The sequence below is a fragment of the Rhinoderma darwinii genome, chromosome 1 (assembly GCF_050947455.1).
Source record: "Rhinoderma darwinii isolate aRhiDar2 chromosome 1, aRhiDar2.hap1, whole genome shotgun sequence".
In the NCBI taxonomy this organism is placed as follows: Eukaryota; Metazoa; Chordata; class Amphibia; order Anura; family Rhinodermatidae; genus Rhinoderma; species Rhinoderma darwinii.
Genome location: NC_134687.1, coordinates 445,960,189 through 445,968,324, shown reverse-complemented (window position 1 = coordinate 445,968,324; position 8,136 = coordinate 445,960,189).

Sequence of the window (8,136 nt, the reverse complement as noted above, 5' to 3'; positions counted from 1 at the left end):
GTTCCACTGTATTGGTACTATAGCTCAATGCAACATGGTGTCAAAAAACTAATCTTGTAAAATCTCCACTCCAAATACTAAATGGCGCTCCTTCCCTTTAGAGCCTTGCTGTGTGTCCAAATAGCAGTTTATGACCACGTGTGGGGTATTTCCTACTCTGGAGAGAATGCTTTACAAATGTTACGGTGCTTTTTCACTTTTATTTGTTGAGAAAATGAAAAATTTTGAACTAATCCTACGTCTTATTGTAAAATAATGTAATTTTTCATTTTCACTGCCCATTTCTAATAAAAATCTATGAGACACCTGTGGGTTCAAAATGCTCACTACACGCCTAGATGAATTCCTCAATGGGTGTAGTTTGTCAAATTGAGTAACTTTTGGGTAGTTTCCACTGTACTGTACCTAAGGGGTTTTGCAAAAGCGACATGGCGCAGAAAAACCAATCCAGCAAAATCTGCTCGCCAAATGGCGCTCCTTCCCTTCTGAGCCCTGATGTGTATTCATACAGTGGTTTATTACCACATATGGATTATTTCCGTACTCTGAAGAAGTTGCTTTACGAATGTTATGGTGCTTTTTCTCCTTTATTTGATGAGAAAATGAAACATTTTGACCTAAATCTACATCTTAGTGGGAAAAAAAATGTCATTTTTCATTTTTACTGCCAAATTCTAATGAAATCTATGAAACACCTGGGGGGTCAAAATGCTCACTACAACCCTAGTTGAATTCCTCTGGGGGTGTAGTTTCCCAAATGCAGTCACTTTTGGGGGGTTTCCACTGTACTGGTACCTTAGGAGCTTTACAAATGCGACATGGTGCCAAGAAATCAATCCAGCAAAATCTGTACTCCAAAAGCTAAATGGCGTGCCTTCCCTTCTGAGCCCTGATGTGTATTCATACAGTGGTTTATTACCACAGATGGGGTATTTCCGTACTCTGGAGAAGTTGCTTTACAAATGTTGGGGTGCTTTTCCTCATTTATTTGTTGAAAAAATTTAAAATTCGGAGGTAAAGCTACATCTTATTGGAAAATAATGTAATTTTTCATTTTCACTGCCCAATTCTAATGAAATCTATGAAATACCTGTATGGTCAAAATGCTCACTACACCCCTAGATGTATTCCTCTAGGGGTGTAGTTTCCCAAATGAAGTCACTTTTGGGGGTTTCCTTTATTTTTGCACCACAAGACCTCTTCTAACCTGACATGGTGCCTGAAATATAATTTAAGAAAAGGAAGGCCGAAAAATCCACTAGGTGCTCCTTTGCTTTTGTTTCTGGCCCGCAGCACACATGTAGGGATATTTCTAAAAACTGCAGAATCAGGGAAATAAATATTCAGTTGTGTTTCTCTGGTAAAAACCTTCAGTATTACAGGAAAAATGGATTCAAATGGAATTTCTGCAAAAAAAATAAAATTTGCAAATTTCCCTTCCACTTTGCTTTAATTCCTGAAAAACGCATAAAGGGTTAAGAAACTTTCTAAATGCTGTTTTGAATACTTTAAGGGGTGCTTTTTTTAAAATGGGTGATTTGTGGGGGTTTCTAATATATAAGGCCCTCAAAGCTACTTCAGATCTGAACTGTTCCCTAAAAAAATAGCCTTTTGAATTTTTTTTGAAAATGTGAGAAATTGCTGCTAAACTTATAAGCCTTGTAACGACCTAGAAAAATAAAAGGATGTTCAAAAAATTATGCAGACATAAAGTAGACATATGGGAAACGTTAACTAGTCCTTATTTTGTGTGGTATTACTATCTGTCTTATAAGCAGATACATTTGAATTTAGAAAAATGCTTAATTTTGCAAATTTTCTCAAAAATGAGGTGTTTTTCAAAAAAAATATTGAATTTATCGACCAAATTTTTTCACTAACATAAAGTACAATATGTCACGAGAAAACAATCTCAGAATCGCTTGGATAGGTAAAAGCGTTCCAGAGTTATTACCACATAAAGTGACACATGTCAGATTTAATAAATGAGGTAATTTGGTCCAGAAGTGGCTGCGTCCTTAAGGGGTTAAAGGGGTTGTCCAGGTTGGGGCCTGTTTTTTATACTGATGACCTATCCACAGGATAGGTCACCAGTATATAACCGGTGGGGGTCCGACACCTGGACTCCGGAAGCTGTGCAGGGGTTGGCACTGGAAGTTTTGTCACTTATGACCACTTCATCCAAATCACAGGCTACAGCGGACTCATCTGACGAAAGGTCATAACAGGAAGCCGGGGGAGAAGGGGAGAGTCGATGCGGGAGGCAAATATAGTCATCTTTTTCTGTTGGCTGATTGCTGCAGCTGTAAATCCACCTGAAAATCTGCACAAATTAGTTCAGACATTTGAGTGGAATTCCCTGCGGAATCTGGGTCTTATTTGCTGCAGAATTTTCCGCAGCACATCCGACCCTTGTAAACATAAACTTACATTTCTGTGGAGGACTTCAAAGAATGGACGAATTAGATGATACTTTGAGGACATACATTGACATATGTCTCCAGAATTCATAATCAAAAATAACACAAATTACTCATTTATACACATAAAAGCATCTATATACAAGACAACACTCAATATAATTCACTTATGGAGGAATTAGCTGCCCAAATATTACATTATTAGAAATATACCATTTTCTAGAAGGTTGTTAACCAAATTTGCGTGGGTATTTTTCTTTTACAACAATGCTAAAGAATAGTTAGGGCTACTGTCTGTCCTCACAAGATGATATTATTTGGGAAGTCAGAAGATATTACACTTTCTGATACACGACCCCAGGGAACATGAGACTTACGGTATGAAACACAATTCTTGCTGGAAGCAATCACAAGAGACATGTGAACTGACCAAGAGTTGAACAGCCGAGATTGTAGCTATCTCCGATCCCGGCCATTACCGTAGGTGTGTGGACTGTCAATCACGGCTGTTGTCTCCATGTGTATTTGCCGTGTGGATTATCCTGCGTACAGTATCATGCGTGAACTACATCCTCCCAATGACGTTCAGTACATGTAAATCATTTTGCTTTAAGGGGTTAAAGGGAACATAACGTAGAGGGTTGTGTGGTATTGCAGCTCAGCTCTATTAGGGTATGTGCACACGTAAACTGCATTTACGTCTGAAATTACGGAGCTGTTTTCAGGAGAAAACAGCTCCGTAATTTCAGACGTAATTGCTCGTCCTCGCATTTTGCGAGGCGTCATTGACGGACTTAATTTAGTGCTGTTCTTCATTGAATTCAATGAAAAAGGACTCAAATTCCGTCCAAAGAAGTGTCCTGCACTTCTTTGATGAGGCAGTCATTTTACGCGTCGTCGTTTGACAGCTGTCAAACGACGACGCGTAAATTACAGGTCGTCGGCACAGTACGTCGGCAAACCCATTCAAATGAATGGGCAGATGTTTGCCGATGTATTGGAGCCGTATTTTCAGGCATAAATCGAGGCATAATACGCCTCGTTTACGCCTGAAAATAGGTCGTGTGAACCCAGCCTAAAAGTGAACCGGACTGAGCCTCAGTACCACACACAACCCGTGAACAGGTGTAGTGCTGTTCTTGGAAGAAAGCGGACATGTTTTTCTAATCCTGGACAACTCTTTTAAGGAATAACTGGAGTAAAGTCAGGTTCAAACTTTGCATGTTGCACGTGCCTGCACTACAACAGCACCGAAAATTAAGTGGCAAAATATTTTGCAGCAAAAGGCGGTGGCAGTTTTTGTTTAGGAATCAGTTTTAAGTAACGTTCCTTGAACTATTCCTATTGAAAACCATAGTACCATAGTTAAGGCCACGTTTAGGGCTTATTCAGACGAACGTATAATACGTCTGGCTACGCGCGTGATTTTCACGCGCGTCGCACGGACCTATGTTAATGAATGGGGCCGTTCAGACTGTCAGTGAATTTCACGCAGCGTATGTGTTCTGCGTGAAACTCATGACATGTCCTATATTTGGCCGTGTTTCGCGCTGCACGCACCCATTGAAGTCAATGGGTGCGTGCAAATCGCGCTCGGCACACGGAAGCAAATCCAGGTGCCGCGCGTGATTCGCGCAACAGTAGTAGAATGAATGAAAACAGAAAAGCACCACGTGCTTTTCTGTTTACAAACAAAAAAACAGTGTCATATTGATGCCGGCTGCGCGAAAATCACGCAGCCACGCATCATATGCTGATCACACCCGGCCCTTTTGCGGACCGTTTGCGCGTGCAAAACGCCGTGTTTTTTGCGCGCGAAAAACGCACACGCTCGTGTGAATCCGGCCTTAGAAATTATTTTATTAAGAAAATCTGGAAGAAACCTGCTACACATAGGCATTTGAAAATCTGCATGAGCAGGAGTTTAAAGAGGCTCTGTCACCAGATTTTGCAACCCCTATCTGCTATTGCAGCACATAGGCGCTGCAATGTAGATTACAGTAACGTTTTTATTTTTAAAAAACGAGCATTTTTGGCCAAGTTATGACCATTTTTGTAATTATGCAAATGAGGCTTGCAAAAGTCCAAGTGGGTGTGTTTAAAAGTAAAAGTCCAAGTGGGCGTGTATTATGTGCGTACATCGGGGCGTTTTTAATACATTTACTAGCTGGGCGCTGTGAAGAGAAGTAACATCCTCTTCTCTTCAGAACGCCCAGCTTCTGACAGTGCAGATCTGTGACGTCACTCACAGGTCCTGCATCGTGACGGCCACATCGGCAGCAGAGGCTACAGTTGATTCTGCAGCAGCATCAGCGTTTGCAGGTAAGATCGACTTACCTGCAAACGCTGTTGCTGCTGCAGAATCAACTGTAGCCTCTGGTGCCGATGTGGCCGTCACGATGCAGGACCTGTGAGTGACGTCACAGATCTGCACTGTCACAAGCTGGGCGTTCTGAAGAAAAGAGGATGTTACTTCTCATCAGAGCGCCCAGCTAGTGAAAGTATTAAAAACGCCCCGATGTACGCACATAATACACACCCACTTGGACTTTTACTTTTAAACACACCCACTTGGACTTTTGCAAGCCTCATTTGCATAACTACAAAAATGGTCATAACTTGGCCAAAAATGCTCGTTTTTTTAAAATAAAAACGTTACTGTAATCTACATTGCAGCGCCGATCTGCTGCAATAGCAGATAGGGGTTGCAAAATCTGGTGACAGAGCCTCTTTAAGGTGGAGCATGAATGGAGTAGGACGAGCATGCGCCCTGACTGTCCTTTTAACGTCTATGGAACTGACAGAAACAGCCGAGCGGTCTACTCGGCTGTTTTCACCAGACTTTAAATGGAGTGTCTTGGCACATGCTCTTCCTCCACTCCATTTAATGTCCCCCTCACTGTGGTCATGCAGTGAGGAGGAACCTGTTTTAGTGATCAATGGGGGTCCCAGTGGTGGGGCCGCCAGCGATCAGACACTTATCATTTATCCTGTGGATGGTGATCAATGTTGATTTTGGGATACCCCTATAAGTTTATTTGGTATCTTGATAAAAAAAAGTATTCATTCTTTTATAAACCAAAGACATTTCTGAGTGATTCTAAACTTTTGCTTGCTATTACAAATACTCTATGTCTATTTCACTACTATATTCCATTACAACCTTGTATTAGAGAATGGGGTTAAGAGGTTCAATACACAATTACGTATATTTCACAGAGTGATGTTGTATTACACCAGGGGCAATTTTGGGTCTATTATTATTACTGATGTGCAAACATTACAGCTTTCGTTCAGCTATGCAGTGGGTGTAATAGAAATATTGTCAGTCCAAATAGCTACTGGGATCCAGCCATCGCTCAAATGAACCGCACTAAATAATGATGTCATGCACAATGCATTCAATAGGGAGTGTTTGTTCATTGTGTTTAATGCTGGACAGTGTGAGATCACCAGCAAATCCTTGCCATGTATGGAAACTCTCCGACACTGCGCCCTGATTAGGAAAATATGATAGTCTAGAGAATATCTCATTTATGTCGCAGATTAGGGGCTTTCCTGACCTAAACTCAAACCTCTCAAATCTTTATTGCACTTTCCATGAAAAATTGGCAACTGGTTTAAATAATAAAAGATTATTAAAAGATTAGAAATTTTGTAATCAGACAGAGCCCTTTAATAAAGATCATCTATATGTTGCTCATAGTATCGTGCTTCAGCTGGTGCTATTGCTAATATGCTATTATGACTCTTCCAGGCCTAATCTTCCTCTGTGTGATCCCGCCTTCTACTACAAATGATGTCCTCGTGTATGCATCTGTCAATCAAACTAGAAGGGCAGGAAGACTTCCCCTCTCACTTTCCCACTACGCATAACCCACACCACGACCACAATCCTGGCAAAAATTTATGGCAGCCCAGGCCAAACCTTATCCCAACGGCCGAGGCCCCCTGCTTCAGATGCACTCTTAGGCCAAATGCACAAGATGGGTATTACGTGCGGATTTTCCGTGCAAATTTTTCTGCAGTAAATCCGCAGCGTAATACAGTACCAGCAAAGTAAAGGCAATCCCAAGTAATCTCATCTACACGTTGCAGAATTTTTCCCGTACATAAATTCACGTACTGTGCAGATATTAAATTCTCATACATGTCAATTTATCTTACTTTTTGTCTCAGAGTTATATCTGACAAATTTCTACAAAAAAATGCACCAAAATACGCAACATAAAATCTGCACTTGTTACCACATTAAAATGTAAAAACCGCACCTAAAAATGCATAGAAAAAACACAATATTAACCAGACACCAGACACTTAACTAGCAACAAAGTAATATAGTGTAGGCTCACCTGAATGTAACGTTATTTTCCTTTTTCACATGGGTGCCTCCTTTACAGAGAAAATCACTTTATTCAATATATGCAAATGAGAATTTTGGAGCAACGATGGTGTCACCATTGCTACAAACCGCTCTGGCTTCTATCCCCCCTCCTTCCCTTCTTTGATTGACGGGGGCCATGCAGTGTAAAAGCTGAGTTCACGCCTGATCCTGTAATCTCCTGAACACACGCGGCTCTGCTTCATAATCTGTGCATGTGCAGTACATCCCTGACGTTTCACCAGTCTAATTAGCTGTACTTGCGCATGCGCCGGTTAAGTAAGACTACATTATCTTCTGCTCTGCGATGCCGAGGTCCGTCTTTTCTGGTTGTAGCCTGACGTCATCGGCGCTTTCAGGAGACTACGGGATCAGGCGTGAACACAGCTATTACACCTCCTGGCCCCTGTCAATCAATGAAAGAAGGGAAGGATAGACTGGGGATAGAAGGCAGAGAGTTTTGGAGCACAGTGACGCCTTCGTTGCTTCAAAATGCACATTTGCATATAAGGAATAAAGTTATTTTCTCTGCAAAGGAAGCACCATGTCAAAAAGGAAAAAAAAAACACGTTCGATTCAGGTGAGCCTACACTATATTACTCTGTTGCTAGTTTGATTTCCGGTGATAGACTCCCTTTAAGTGTGGATGTTACCTGTGGAAATATTTGCGGTTTTGACGCAGATTTTACCTGTCCTGTGCTTCTTCAGGTAGGAATCTGACCCCCACTAATTAAACCTCCCTTTTAAACCCACTGCTACTCTGCATCTACTGCCTCTTAACCACTAGTAGAAAATGGGTGGGCAACCCCTAACCTTTCCTCATCTTCCCTACCTAGACATCCCAGCACCATGAACTATGCGACAGTCTCCATTTTGAACCAGTACTCAATCCGTGGCCCTACAGTGTCCCTTCCTACCGAGTGCTAGAGCCACCTGGCCTCCCTTAAGGATCCTTACACAGAACCCCTTTCCCCGTCACTCATCACTCCCGGTCTCAGTAACCACAAAGTCAAGTCTACTAAAACTTGCCATAGGGCCAAAATGTATGATCATGTGAATAATTTGCCATTGAGACTATCGCAGTATGAAAGGGACGGGAAATTTAACCTATCTTTGATTTTCAACAGTTCAGAGTATGCCAATGTCATGTGTCAAATTCTATTGCCCTTTATGAAGTGTGACATATAGGGGTGTCACAGAAAGAAGACAGCGAACCAGCACTTCCAAAAATAAGTAGCAGCTTTATTCACTCGTGCGACATTTCAGTCCAGCAGGAACTTTCTCAAGCATATAAAACACACCAAATGTCAAGTATATAAGGACTCACAGAGCCAT